Source organism: Aricia agestis, chromosome 1 (genome assembly GCF_905147365.1).
Source record: "Aricia agestis chromosome 1, ilAriAges1.1, whole genome shotgun sequence".
In the NCBI taxonomy this organism is placed as follows: Eukaryota; Metazoa; Arthropoda; class Insecta; order Lepidoptera; family Lycaenidae; genus Aricia; species Aricia agestis.
This window is the reverse complement of record NC_056406.1, coordinates 11,241,899-11,255,845: the sequence shown is the minus strand read 5'-3', so window position 1 is coordinate 11,255,845 and position 13,947 is coordinate 11,241,899. Positions and strand designations below refer to the sequence as shown.

Sequence of the window (13,947 nt, the reverse complement as noted above, 5' to 3'; positions counted from 1 at the left end):
AGATTTACAAATCAGCCAGACTCAGATAATGTATCATGCAGGAAAAAATCTGTCAGGTCAGCTAGTATTAAATAAAAGTACATACAGCCGACCATATAACCTCCACTTTTTTGGAAGTCGGTTAAAAAATAAGGAACAATTCAGAGTTTCAGCATCACATATTATTAATGCGCATAATATTAATATGTATTAATATTCCCCTTATTTACCGATGTTCTGAAGCGGCTTAGACCACATCCTTGAACATGACCTTCATTAGGTCAATGTCGTATAGAAACTCGAAAATCAACTTGCAAAATTCCCAAAATATTACAATGTGCGTACTGTTACAGTTCGCGATATCGATGCGATAACTCGAATAAATTAAATACCGGTTGGAATATGCGGCAGTTCTCACGCTTTATATTCTATTTCCGATTTGTAATGGACATTCAGAATTGGAATATTTTTAGCGATTTTTATACAGTCGCTGACCTCATAATAAATTTGATTATATAAAAGTCTTTGGTGTTTTTAATCTTTATTTAATAGTCTTTTAGTACTCTTTATATAAGGGGTTCAAGTTTGATGAAAGCTAGCAATATATTATAGACTTGGCACTTCATTGGACAAACCTAAACTAACTTGCAGGCAAAATATGTAAATCTGTGAATCGAGACACAGAAAAGTACACAGATAACCGTTTGCATGCCTTGTCTCATGGGTTTTTGACTTTAGTAAGTAGTAAGTTCACTGGCCAGAGCGACGTACTAGTATATCGCTGCACAACCCAAACATGTCCAATGAATTCATATCCGACGCGAGGAATGCAAACGGCTAATGCAGTTTACTAAATAAACAATACACCATTAATCAATCATATCAAAACGTTCCATAAATATTTGTAGGTCTTTACTATTATAAATCTTAAAACATTTGTACATATTATATATTTATATGCAGAAATATTATGATTTTACCACAAACATTTTTGATAAATGAAAATAATAATCTGACATCAAAAAGTTACAATCAGTGCTATTAATAACTTTACTAAGTGCATAGATTACTTAAACCAGAGATTATTTAACTGTATCAATAACATTATAATGTTAATTTTTGGTCGACCACTATCTTATATCTTTAAACGAGCAATTCTTGTATAGGCTCCAACGATTTTCATGAAATTTAGTATATAGGGGGTTTCGGGGGCGATAAATCGATCTAGCTAGGAATCATTTTTAGAAAATGTCATTTTATTCGTGTTTTATGGAAATATACCGAGCGAAGCTCGGTCAAATAGCTAGTTATAGATAAAATACGAAAAGTTATAACGTTAATCGAATTTGCAAAACTTCGTGATTTTGAATTTCAATTTTTCTAGAAAACTTTGCTAATTTTCAATTTAGCAAAAAATCTAAAGGACTGGAAACATTTGCAAGAGTATTACTTAAACGACTTCCTTCGTCGTGTTATTCTCAGGGAAGCTGGGCTGTTACGTACAATGCGTGTATAACAGTTATGATAGATACTTTCACTAGGAAATGTACCCATAATCACACCAGTCGATCAGGCGCATCGTGCTCTATATAATTATTGTTTTAATAACGTCTTCATGTTTCATATCAGTGCACACAATTAGAAGCAAAAAAAATCGGACGAATGATGTAGAGCCGCTTTAAAGTAATACGGAGAAAACTAGGAAACAAAGGTTTAAGTTTAGACACTGTTGTAAAGTACAATCAAAGAAATTAAATTCTAGCCTAGCCTATTGACAGAATATTACGACAAATTTTAACATTACTTCACATTAGCAATTAGCATGAGCATGTCCTATAGGTTAAAGTATATACTACTGTATATAGTACTTATTTATATATTATATAGTATGTATTTGAAAACAGTGGAAGCAACGACCGCAGACGGGTTTTTGCGTATGGCTCATAAGCGATTCTTTAAGCCAGCGTTTCCCAACCTATGGTCCCCCAGGGGTCCGCGGTGTCATCTGTGGACCATACATAATTCGATTTTTTTTTGTTATTTCATCAAGGGGATCCATAAAAACTGTGCTCGAATTCCTAGGTGGCTAAGAAAGGTCGGGAAACACTGCTCTAAGCTAAGCGGTAGCTTTGTAGACAGTACATTGATTAGTAGATCCAGGTCATCTGCGTCACAATGGAACACCGTCATTGTTCATTGCACCGCTATTAATCTAATAAGTCTTTAAATGCATGAGTGTTGGATGCCTCCGCTCAGGAATGCACAGGATACTGTACCCTGAGAGACGAGAGTTGTTCTACTTTGATATTCTACGATAATATAGTCAGCGGCTGACACACAGTGCAGACAGTCTAATTTACTCCGCAGCCAACGGAAGCATTTGCGTCCAAATATGCAAAAAGCTGAACACAACCTCCGCGGGACATACAAATGAAAACAGGATTCGAATATAAAGCAATCAGGATTAAAAGCCTTATTGAGTACAAAATGTAGAGTCATGTGCGCAGAACTCAAATTCATGAAATTTATTGGCGATTAGGGTTATGTAATCACTTAATCAGTCTATGGTATTAAAATTATTACTTATACTTAAAATAACTTTTCTTTATTATCTGGAGGCACGGCAGTGATCCTGCCAAGTTGAGCCAAAATATAATATTTCCTTTTCTCGAAAGAGTCAGGTTATTTTTACTCTATACAGAGTCAAATATTCTAAGTTACGGCTTATAAAATAACTTCATAATACATATTATAAGGGTGTTTTGTTTTTTAAAACATTATAAGTTTTATTACCTGAGCCTACGAACATTATTTGTTTTATGAGAATTAGAAGAAAGTAAGCTACATTAGGCAGCACATGTAGTTTTTATTTAACCGCAGAAACTATACCGGATACAATAATAGATGTTATTGCGTACTTTTGGGAAAGTTTTTGATGAAACAACAAAAAAGTAATAGAACTAAGGTCATCCTATAATAGTTTAAGGTTATGACTTATGGCTTCCTTATGATGTTATTTTGAAATTTAATATTCGTACTTCCATACTAATATTACAAATGCGAAAGTGTGTCTGTCTGTCCGTCTGTCTGTCTGTCTGTCTGTCTGTCTGTCTGTCTGTCTGTTACCTCTTCACGCTCAAACCACTGTACCGATTTTGCTGAAATTTGGCAGAGATACTTTGAGTCCCGGGAAAGGACATAGGATACTTTTTATCCCGAAAAATTGTACGGTTCCTGCGCGATAAATGAGTTTTGGCGCAACGGAGTTGCGGGCGTCATCTAGTAGAGAGATAAGATACAAAGTACACTTAATCTATTCTGCTTATCTATACTTATCTTAAATAATAAAAAATAGTGTATTATAGCAACTTCTGAGTTCTGGGGCCTTTACGTGAATGTATGTAGAGCCATTATATTTTTTAAAAGAAAATTTCGTACTAAAATTTAGGATTTTCATCGAGTATTAAACTTACAAGTTTCAAAGTTCAAACCTTACAATAACGACACCAATTAAATAATCAACAAGAACTTGAAACCAGTTTTTGAAATGTTATTACTTATTACAGATGCAAGCGATGTCGTCCAACAATTACCGAGACGCCATACGTGGTTAGAATATAACAGTCTTTACAAAAAAATCTATTTTGTACCCTCCGTGACTTACAAGACCAAACAATTTTAAATTTATTAGCAAAAAAATCTTATACTAACCATACGTTTTTATTAGCCCAATTGGTCCTATTATCTGGAAAGCAAATCAAATTTCAGTAACCGAATTGATAAATGAAGATAAAAAGTGTCATAACTATAAATTTTACTTTCCAGTTAAACACTTGCACCAGCCAGCACGAGATTGATGTTACAACCCGCATTTTCATAAGTGATTAGGTATAACATCTATAATTAAATCATTTTATATGTTATCCGAACTTGGCTCTTATATTCAAGCAATACGGTTTAAAGTCCAATGTAGAGAATAATGTGTGAAAACTACGTTTTTCCAGAGAGCCTAAACGTTGAGCACAAATGTGCGCCGATCACGACACAATGGAAACTTCAATATCTCCCATATTGATATTCTTGTCGCGTGCAAAAATTTAATAGCACTGGAATCCTGCACATTATACATCAAAACATGAGATTTATGTCGTGCTGAATAAATGCGATAATCGCTTGAAGAAGGCAGCTATTGTTGCTACCGAATTAAAAAGTGAGCAAGCATCGCGTTTGTTTCTCGGAATACTGTCACGTGATCATGAGGGGTTTGAGTGATAAAAGAACTCCAACTGTGTCAACTGCAATAAAGGGACCTCAAGATTAGAGAACGCTAACAAAATATTTTTTGTAACCTACTTCAGTTTGTATTTCTTGTTAATTTGTTCTTATTTAAATTCTCTTCGAATACAGTCTTACTCTTCGTTAATCTGAGTGGTTTTACATTCCATACTACTAGAATTATACTAGTTGCACGTATAAAACAGAAGTCCTTATGTAAGACCATAAAACAGGAGTCATAGTTTACAGTAGTCTCATCGCAATCTTTCTCACGACCTACTAGATGTAGAGCAAAAATAGTACCAAGCATGCGAGTGATTCCTCCATATATGGATGTCATAGAGCAAGAAATTGCATTCAGGTATTATGATTTAATAGCTGTGTCAGTAATTAATTTAATTGTACTAATATTAAAGCTTCTGTAGCTAGTTTAAATACATCTTCATTATTTATTTTTATATTTTGTCTCTCGTTTGTAAAACTATTTTACCAATAATTATCTTCCAATACATAAATAGAACAACGAGATGATGTGATATTTTATTCATTATTAATATTAACATCTTCAGGTATTTGGCTGTCTTAAGAATTCAACGCAAGACATAAACGATTGAATCAACTTGTAAAAATCCTGCGCTCTTGTTTACCCTGAGCCTAACTAACGCCTTTAATCAATTGCCTTAATAACTGAGTAATTGTCTCAACACCAAAATTGCGCGTCCGATGGATTTGGCTTCGTTCCTTAATATCAGCGAGGCGATCTTAGTTAATTGCATTCAATTAAAGGCCACTCGACTCGTCCTTGCACGCTTCCCACTGCCTCTCTCGTTTTGACGAACAATAAGTAATAAGATTAATCCATGACCTCGTGGCAAAATATCAAAAATATTGTTTTTTTTTTTATTGTGTTTTAAAAACCCTGTTGGCTGTGACTTTTTAAATATCCATAGCATAACCATCCTATTGATAACGACAATCTTCGTTTTCCTACTAAGTAAACAGATACAACATAAACTACGGAACCCTAAAAATGATACATAATAATATACGTACTTTGATATAATGCAAAGAAATTAAGTAAGAAGGTACATATATATTTGCAGCACACAATGTTTGAAACAGCCAAATTACGTTTATAATTCCGGTACTTAATATTTTGAGGTTTTAGGTTCAACATCCTTGAGAAACAGGAATTTACGTGAATTAAAAACTTTAAGTGCATACTTGTTTAAGAGAGTAATCATAAAATATTTTATAGTAGGTTGGTCCCAAAATAGTGAAAATACTCAATTGACAATAATAACAACCAAATAATTATTTTTATTTTATTTTATTTGAGTGGCTTACAGCCACCAATAATACAATAAGCCATAGAGATAAAATAACAATATTATTATTATTATGGTAAAACTACTTGTCCAAATCTTTTTAAAACAAAAGAAAAATTGAAGACGAAAATTATATTAGCGCAAGAACGTACATTAAAGTCTCAAGAGAACCTACGAGAAAAACTGTGCGGATTTCATATTTGTTAATCCGAGGTGTTCAAACACCTTGTCCCACATACGACTATTGTTTTAGATAAGACTTGGTAAAACGGTCAATGACCAAATGGTCCGAGCTTGAGATTTTAATTATATGAGAAACAAGCTTTAACCGTGATAACATGTAATTGCTATGCAAACACGTATCCTCGTTAAATTGCAAATTGCTAATAACCAGAATTGTTCTTCTGGTTTTATAAAATTATTAAATAACAATGTTTTTAGCCTTATTCTTGAAATATCAAGATAGAAACACGAGGGATTGATTTGAATAAGTGGAACTAACAGACCGCGACTATCTATGTACTGATATGTCCCTTGGCAACTACTTACTCTTGCAAGGAACTTTGTTAACCCTTTTAGTAGAAACTTACCATCTTCACAGGAATTAAGGAGCATAGAGTCTTTAAATTAGCTAATATTGAGCAAAGCAATCCTACTCTTCTTTTTAGAGTATTTAACATTAATTTTGCCGTAACAGTGAAACTTAATTGTTGAATGCATTATTCAAGATATAAATTAATATTCAATAAGTTATATTGATTTATAAGTACCCTTAACAAAGATGAGTCCCGTACGCATTGCGGATATTACGCATTTCTCATTATCATTGATGATCTTGGCATCTCCATCCATCCATACTCCTATCATTATTTCCAAGCTTCCGGGTTGTTCCTGGTACTCCGTGCCTGACTGTCGATACGTAATATTAAAGTGAAAAGTATGTCACATACTTCATTCTTATCGGGGCACATAAATCTAAACATCAAAAACACTGTCGAAATTGTAACGCGACGAAACGAACTTAACCAGCGCTATGCACCGATAAAAGACACTGTAGGTCGCCCGATAAACTTAGATAGCCACAGATTTCCGTAGTTTATTACGAAAGCATAATAAAATCTAATATAAGGTCTAAGATTGTAAATCACGTGACATTAAAATCTATTACAAACAATGTGGCTTTTGGGCGCGATATTGAAAATTATAGTCAAATCTATTTTTAAACAGTACTAAAATGTTAACTTTTTGATACATGCAACCAAGACTTGTAAATATATGAAATTCGACAGGCATAGTGTAAAATTATAAATAACCAATAACCAAACTGTTTATCTTAGTAGTTAAGAACTACACTGCATAGAAGAATAATTTAAAATCTTTATATTAATTATACCTATTTCGAAACTAAACGATAAATGAAAATTAATAGCCGTAGATGAGCTGATAAGACACCGCTCGCCAGACCTTCTCTGGCTTGTCTGGAGGCGTCATAGATAAAGATAGATTTATTTGGAGCCACGAAAGTAGAATAATAACAACAGTATCAACAATCAACATGTTTATAGTGTATCTAGTGTATCTAGATATTACCCGCTACTTTCTTGCACTTAAACTCACATGTCCCGTATTTTTTCCGGAATACAAAGTACCCTTTTTCAGAAGCCATAATATATCAAATTACATCAAAATCTGTTCAGCGACTTAGTGAAGTAAGAAGCAGACAGACACACTGTTGCATAATATTACAGGTACATAAACATTAGAAAGAAATCATAATAGACGTTTGCTGCACTCAAACGGAACAGATTGGAAGCAAGACGCATGACGGATGAGTAAGCCATGGGGCAGCTGGTGGCAATTGAAACAAATGAACTCGGCGCCATCATAGAGATCGTATCAACTCGAGTACTCACAAAGATAGCTCTATTTGTACTAGCGAATATGGAGATTATGACGCTTGAACCTTATAACATTACTAAAACTGCATAAGCGTAAGCAAAATACTAATATAACTACAAAGGCGGAGAAAATGTGTGACGTATGTATGAATCATATTTTTATTATTGTGAGCGATGCTTAAGGATTTCTATAAAAAGACATTTCATGTAGGTACGAGAAGAGATACCTAATTGGTAATACCTATGAAATTGACTTGTATTTTACGGTCCCGGACCGCAGCTTTAGGTATCCGATCATCACGTATCTACGTAAAATGAAATAACTTTAGTGTTCTATTAAAGTACCGGTATCGAATAAGCAGTTCCAAAAAACGAAGTAGAATTATTACTCACCTAAGAATATTTAATAGAGCATGACATTGGATACGAACTAGTTTAGACTCCAAACTTCCAGACAGACATAAAGTGTGAAATATATATATAATATTGTTTGTACCTTATCAAAATGTAAATTTGAATGCAGCGTTAATACGTTAGTTTTAAATAAGCTTATCGGAGCAAACATAGATACCGAAAGGTTTAACCCAGTTTAAGTTAGGCAGCTTATCACGCAAATAGTGTAGACTCTTATCGAAGTTTTTGTAGCCTTGAAAGCAACGGATGCTGAATACTATATCAACACTTGCGACTAACTTCAGGAAGTTCTAGGAAATACAAACAAAATGAATATCAAATTTAAAATTTAAATACATTAAACTGTAAAGAGAATTAGAAACTTTAAAGGCATTGCGAACGAAACAAAAATAACCTAATTCAATACTATTACGGTTACTTTTGGTATTGTTAAAATTTTTAAATAAAAAATCCAGACCACAATACGAAAAGTTAAATATAAAATGTTAAATTACCATTTCCGTCGAAAATTCGTCCGCGTCTTGCTGTAATTAACCAACTTCTAGTCCAATTGTGAGAAGGTTATTGACCAGTGATGGAATGTTATAATAAAAAATACGAGCAACAATTCAAGTTGTTAATACAAGTCATTGCGTACGACTACGAGTACCTCTTTAGAATGCAATCTTTAATAGACAATCTAATAATGATACGTTGCTTGCACTTGCTTTGCATGTACTGATTGAAATGTTCGGATTATATATTTTCATTCAAATACAACTAATACTATATTGTCCCATAGTAAAATGGTTTAATGGGACAACATTTTATTAAAAAAGATATTTCGTCGCTGATGATGATAATGCTGAATTATAGGCTAAAAGTACCGTATTAAAGATTTATCGATCAAGAAGGTTGCAGTTACATGAAACAACATTACAAAACTCATATCGATTACATTAAAACCAATCTAGCTCTTGAAGACAACGAAACAACTCGAACGGAATTTGGTTGAGACTAATGAGAAAAGGATGCGAGAGGACAACTGTCATCCGCAATGCTAAGGACTTTGACCTTTGTTCGATTCCATGATCTTAACAAATAATACCTCGACATCTTATTAGTATCCTTAGTACGAAGAATCACTTTGATGACTCATTCATGAATCACATATCAGTCAAACAGTGTTAAGAGCTTGATTAGCTAATTAATAAATCTGATGAACTTCAATCAATGCTAAAGTTGCACTTATAACCTTATGAGGTAAATACGATTTTAAGATTCCTTAAATCCATGTTCATCAATCTGATGAACATGAATTTTGACAACCAGTTTAGGATGCGTTTTTGGTTTTATTAATCTTAATAAAACCAAAAACGCATCCTAAACTGGTTTAAGTTGATTGGAATTCATTATTCAATCTTAATTAAGATCTGTATCGATTACAAAATATTCCACGTAAAGTTGTGGTTACACTTTAACAAATTGTGTACAAGAGATGTATCATGCAAGGAATTTAATCCAAACGGAAAAACTCTAGTGATATTAGTAATAGATACTCTATCACTTTAGTGTCTAAATAAAAGGAAAAATAATGAAACGTTTTAAGGCACGCAATAGAAAATGTTCCGAAAATAGAAAAGTGTGTAAATCGCATAAATAATGTAAAATCGTTTGAGAAGAATTTATCGGCGAAAGTCATTGTTTATTCCGTCACAGTTTAGAAAAAAATGCATTTGCTACGGTCCACGCAACGACGCGTGCACTCTCAAAGCCGACGATTAACCATTAAAATATCTAGTTTAGTATAAAAAAGAAATATTTCGTTAAGCTCATCGGAGCGTCCATTATAAATTTATAAAATAATGACGAGAAAACAATTACAAATCCTCGAGATCGTAACGAGTTGCTAATTGATGATGTTGTATTTTAAGATGCAACATCAGGTTTCTTATTTAATAAAAATAAAGTACAGCGACACATCGAGATGAATTCCAGTGAACTGTCGCAAGAACCGCCGAGAGCGTGAGAGGATCGGCCATTGTGTCGATATTCTCACACAAAAATGTATGCAACCCATCACAAGCGGAGCAAAATGCAGAAACCGCAATAACTGTTTGCGAAAGCATTTTTTATGATTTCATTAATCTTATCGATTAAGAATTAGCAAACTAAAACCAGATAATTTACATTAACAACAAGAAAATTTATTATCAAGAACTCGTACTCTCGTACGTTCGTTGAGAAGCATCTCCATGTTGCTTCTCAACATGGAGATGCCTAAAATTGATTGCAACAATAAACATTTGATTGTTGTCTTAATTAGTTTATTTACAATCAAGGAACATATTGTTCTTATCTCGATTGTAGATGATCTAATCCAGATAAATGCAAGTGTAGAATATATTTCACCATTATTACGATGTATATGTATCATTGTTCTTCTGTAACAATGGCGGTTTCGTATTTTACATTTACGAGAAACTTTCAAGGGCGTTTGCACTCGTTATGGCTCTCGTGTCATAAAGAGATCACATTGCTGAAAACGGATGCATTGGCCAAACAAAACATGAAACTCATCGTGAGCTATGAAAGTTGGAGTATAATATTATGATCATATAGTTTCACTAGCAGTTGCCCGCGACTTCGTCCGCGTTAGCATAGTAGATCACATCGCAAGTATTATTTATTGTACAAAAATATTCAATGTACAGAATTGACTTTCCTACGATTTTATTATATATAGATGTTCCGCGCGGCTTTGCTTGCGTAGTTTAGGAATTTCACGCAACCGTACATTTTTCCGCAAAAAATAGCCTTTGTGCCTTCACGTGGTCTATTCTTCATGTTTGCCAAATAACATAAAAATTGCGCCAGTAATTCTTAAGATGATAAGCAATTTCAAATAATTTCACTCCGGTTTTTCCACATTTTTCCTCTATTTCTTTGCTCTTATTAGTCTTAGCGTGATAGTCTATAGTCTTCCTCGATAAATGGGCTATCTAACACTGAAAGAATTTTTCAAATCGGACCAGTAGTTCCTGAGATTAGCGCGTTCAAATAAGCCCTTTCATATAATTTCCCACGTTTTTTCCACATTTTCCTCTATTTCTTAGCTACTATAGTAAGTCGCTAAAACTTATAAGTTTTAGCGAAATAAAATATAGCCTATAGCCTTTCATGATAAATGGACTATCTAACACTGGAAGAGTTTTTCAAATCGGACCAGGAGTTCCTGAGATTACCGCGTTCAAATAAGCCCTTTCATATAATTTCCCCCGTTTTTTCCACATTTTCCTCAAAATATTCGCTAGTATTAGTTTTAGCGTAATAAAATATAGCCTATAGCCTTTCTAAATCAATGGGCTATCTAACACTGAAAGAATTTTTCAAATCGGACCAGTAGTTTTTGAGATTAGCGCGTTCAAATAAGCCCTTTCATATAATTTCCCCCGTTTTTTCCACATTTTCCTCTATTTCTTCGCTCCTATTAGTCTTAGCGTGATAAAATATAGCCTATAGCCTTCCTCGATCAATGGGCTATCCAACAGTAAAAAAAATTTTCAAATCGGACCAGTAGTTCCTGAGATTAGCGCGTTCAAACAAACAAACAAACAAACAAACAAACTCTGCAGAATTATAATATTAAGTATAGATATTGTTTCAAAATGCACACTGTTTTATTTAGAGAAACCAGTTGTGCTAATCTCAGAAGAAAAAACATTTCTTGATCAAGGTCACAAAATAAACAATTGTGAATTAACTACGCACTTGAGGCGTGAAATTGCATTTATACGGTAAGATTGTGTCCCACTGCCCACATAAGTTTATGCAAACTAACCATAATTTTATTATTCCCCATCTTGTAACATTTGTCAGGGACTGTAAACTTTGTAAGTTTTTATACACTCCAAATGCGCAGAACTATATATTTTCTAAATAACGATTGGCAATACAAAAGGAATAAAGATAGTCTCTGATTGATTATAATAAATCTGAAAAAGTTAACACTTTGTTAAAGGACATCTTGCTAGAGAACATGAAAATGCTATTTAATTTAAGTGCGGGAGAGATAAATAATGCAATAAATTTGGCAACCGGCAATTACAAAACTTTAAATATTACGTAAATTACGTACATATTAGATGTAATAATGATTGTCTAGTGCGAGAAACAGGTAAATATAGAGCGGTGCCTACTACATATTACGAATGCGCCATAAGCTCTGCACCTTATAATTAAAATTATTGGTAATAGTGGTAATAGGTTCTTATGCAATGTAAACTAAACTGAATTATTATTTTTTCTGATTGTTGAAGGACCCTCATACATTTTTAACCATTTTCTTTAGGTCATTTCAAAGGTGAAACGGTGAATCATTAGCTTCCGCGTATTTGCCATTTTCGTGATTCATGCAAAGACTTCTAATAGAAGTCTTTGGATACATGAGGTAGTTACTACTACTACTACTAATATATATTCTGTGCTACTACAAACTTACTATTTACGTTACCATTATATAATTATTATTTTTTAATAAGTCTTTTGATACAATTTCAACACTACCAGCAGAGTTCCTCAACATAAGGTACTTTATCAATTCAGCTGGGCTAAAATTTTTATTGTTACTAACTGCTGTGACTCAATGTTTAAGGAGTGAGTTTTTCTAGATTAAACCTACTTAAAAATGTAGACATACTAATGAGGCTTTGAATATAAGACGTTACGATACGACGATAGTTAATAAAGTTTTTTTACTGCAATAAAATATCAGAACTTTAAATTATTGTTCTACTCATGAAAATATACAATGATATAAAAATATAGCTAAAGGATAAGTGAGAGGGTAAATTATTAAATATAACAATAATTAAGCGAAATTTTTAAATTATTAAAAAACTTAAGTCTAGGTAAGAAATTTATGTACACCAAGTAACAAAGGTCAAGAGCGACTATTAGGGGAGTACGGTTACTTAAAAGGCAATAAATTTTACAGATCGCTTGAGACCATTTGAACTTAAAGTAAAAATAGATTCACAAAACTAACTACATAGTAAAAATAAACCTATATCTAATAATAAATTAAAAAACCGGTAGAATATGCAAGATGCATAATGCATTTTTTTTTAGTTTGAGGCTGCATCCATAAAAGCGCGGGACCTTAATTTTAGTACTTACCTAGTGCCTCAGTTCCAAAGCAATTTCCAACACCAATTTAGCCCTCCGGGGCGAGCACTAGAGAACAAACTCCATAGCACATGTCACACTCGTATGTCAATATTTCAGAAACACAACACGGGAAACATCGGAATTGCGCTCGGTACTACAAGCGACGCGACACGTCCGTCGCGCGTTGAGGGTGAGCGCGAAATGAACTCCGCGTCATTGGTCATGCGCTCCGGCTCGCGGTGATCCCCGCTTGAGGCTGCGCCGGCGCACGCATCTGAAATGTTATGTAGGAGTCAAGTTAAGTACTAAAATATTCGCTATCATCAACATAGTTTTATTGAATTAAATATAATATGATTCTCTTATCATTTTATAATTCCTTGAATCTGATTATATTATTCTGCTTTAACGGAAGTATCAATACAATAGAATCTTTGTGTGTGGTCTTCGATGGTAAAGTTTATTGCCTCCATCTACGTGTTTGCGAGCCTCTTCAATGAAATTGAAATAAAAATTATGCTTGATTCTATTAGTTAAGCTTTTATACCGATATACATATAATACGATTATATTTATTTATTTACTGTTGTTGCTTTAATAACAATGTTTTTAAACCGATATACATAATATTTTATAACGACTTATTCACGTGGAATGATTTTTGGTTTTGATATGAAAAGATATTTGTTAATTTTTTTGACTTTAACAAAACCCGTCCCGCAACCTTCGGAAAATCCTGTACGGATTTTACCAACACCTAAGTAAGTACTATGTATACATTTCAATTTTGTATCATACTAGATGATGCCCGCAACTCTGTTGCGCAGTGCGTTGTTTATCGCGCAGGAACCGTATATTTTCCGGGATAAAAAGTATCCTATGTCCTTTCCCGGGACTCAAAGTAA

General features: G+C 33.4%; 1 protein-coding gene across 1 annotated transcript in view; it reads right to left on the bottom strand.

The window, feature by feature from the left end:
- The window catches only part of LOC121727937, a 47,346-nt gene extending 34,051 nt beyond the window's left edge, over nucleotides 1-13,295 (bottom strand). Inside the window, exon 1 of the mRNA XM_042116004.1 lies at nucleotides 13,052-13,295. The gene's annotated coding sequence lies outside the window, so the exon portion shown is untranslated. The remainder of the gene's footprint in view (nucleotides 1-13,051) is intronic.
- Nucleotides 13,296-13,947: the final 652 nt, after the last annotated feature.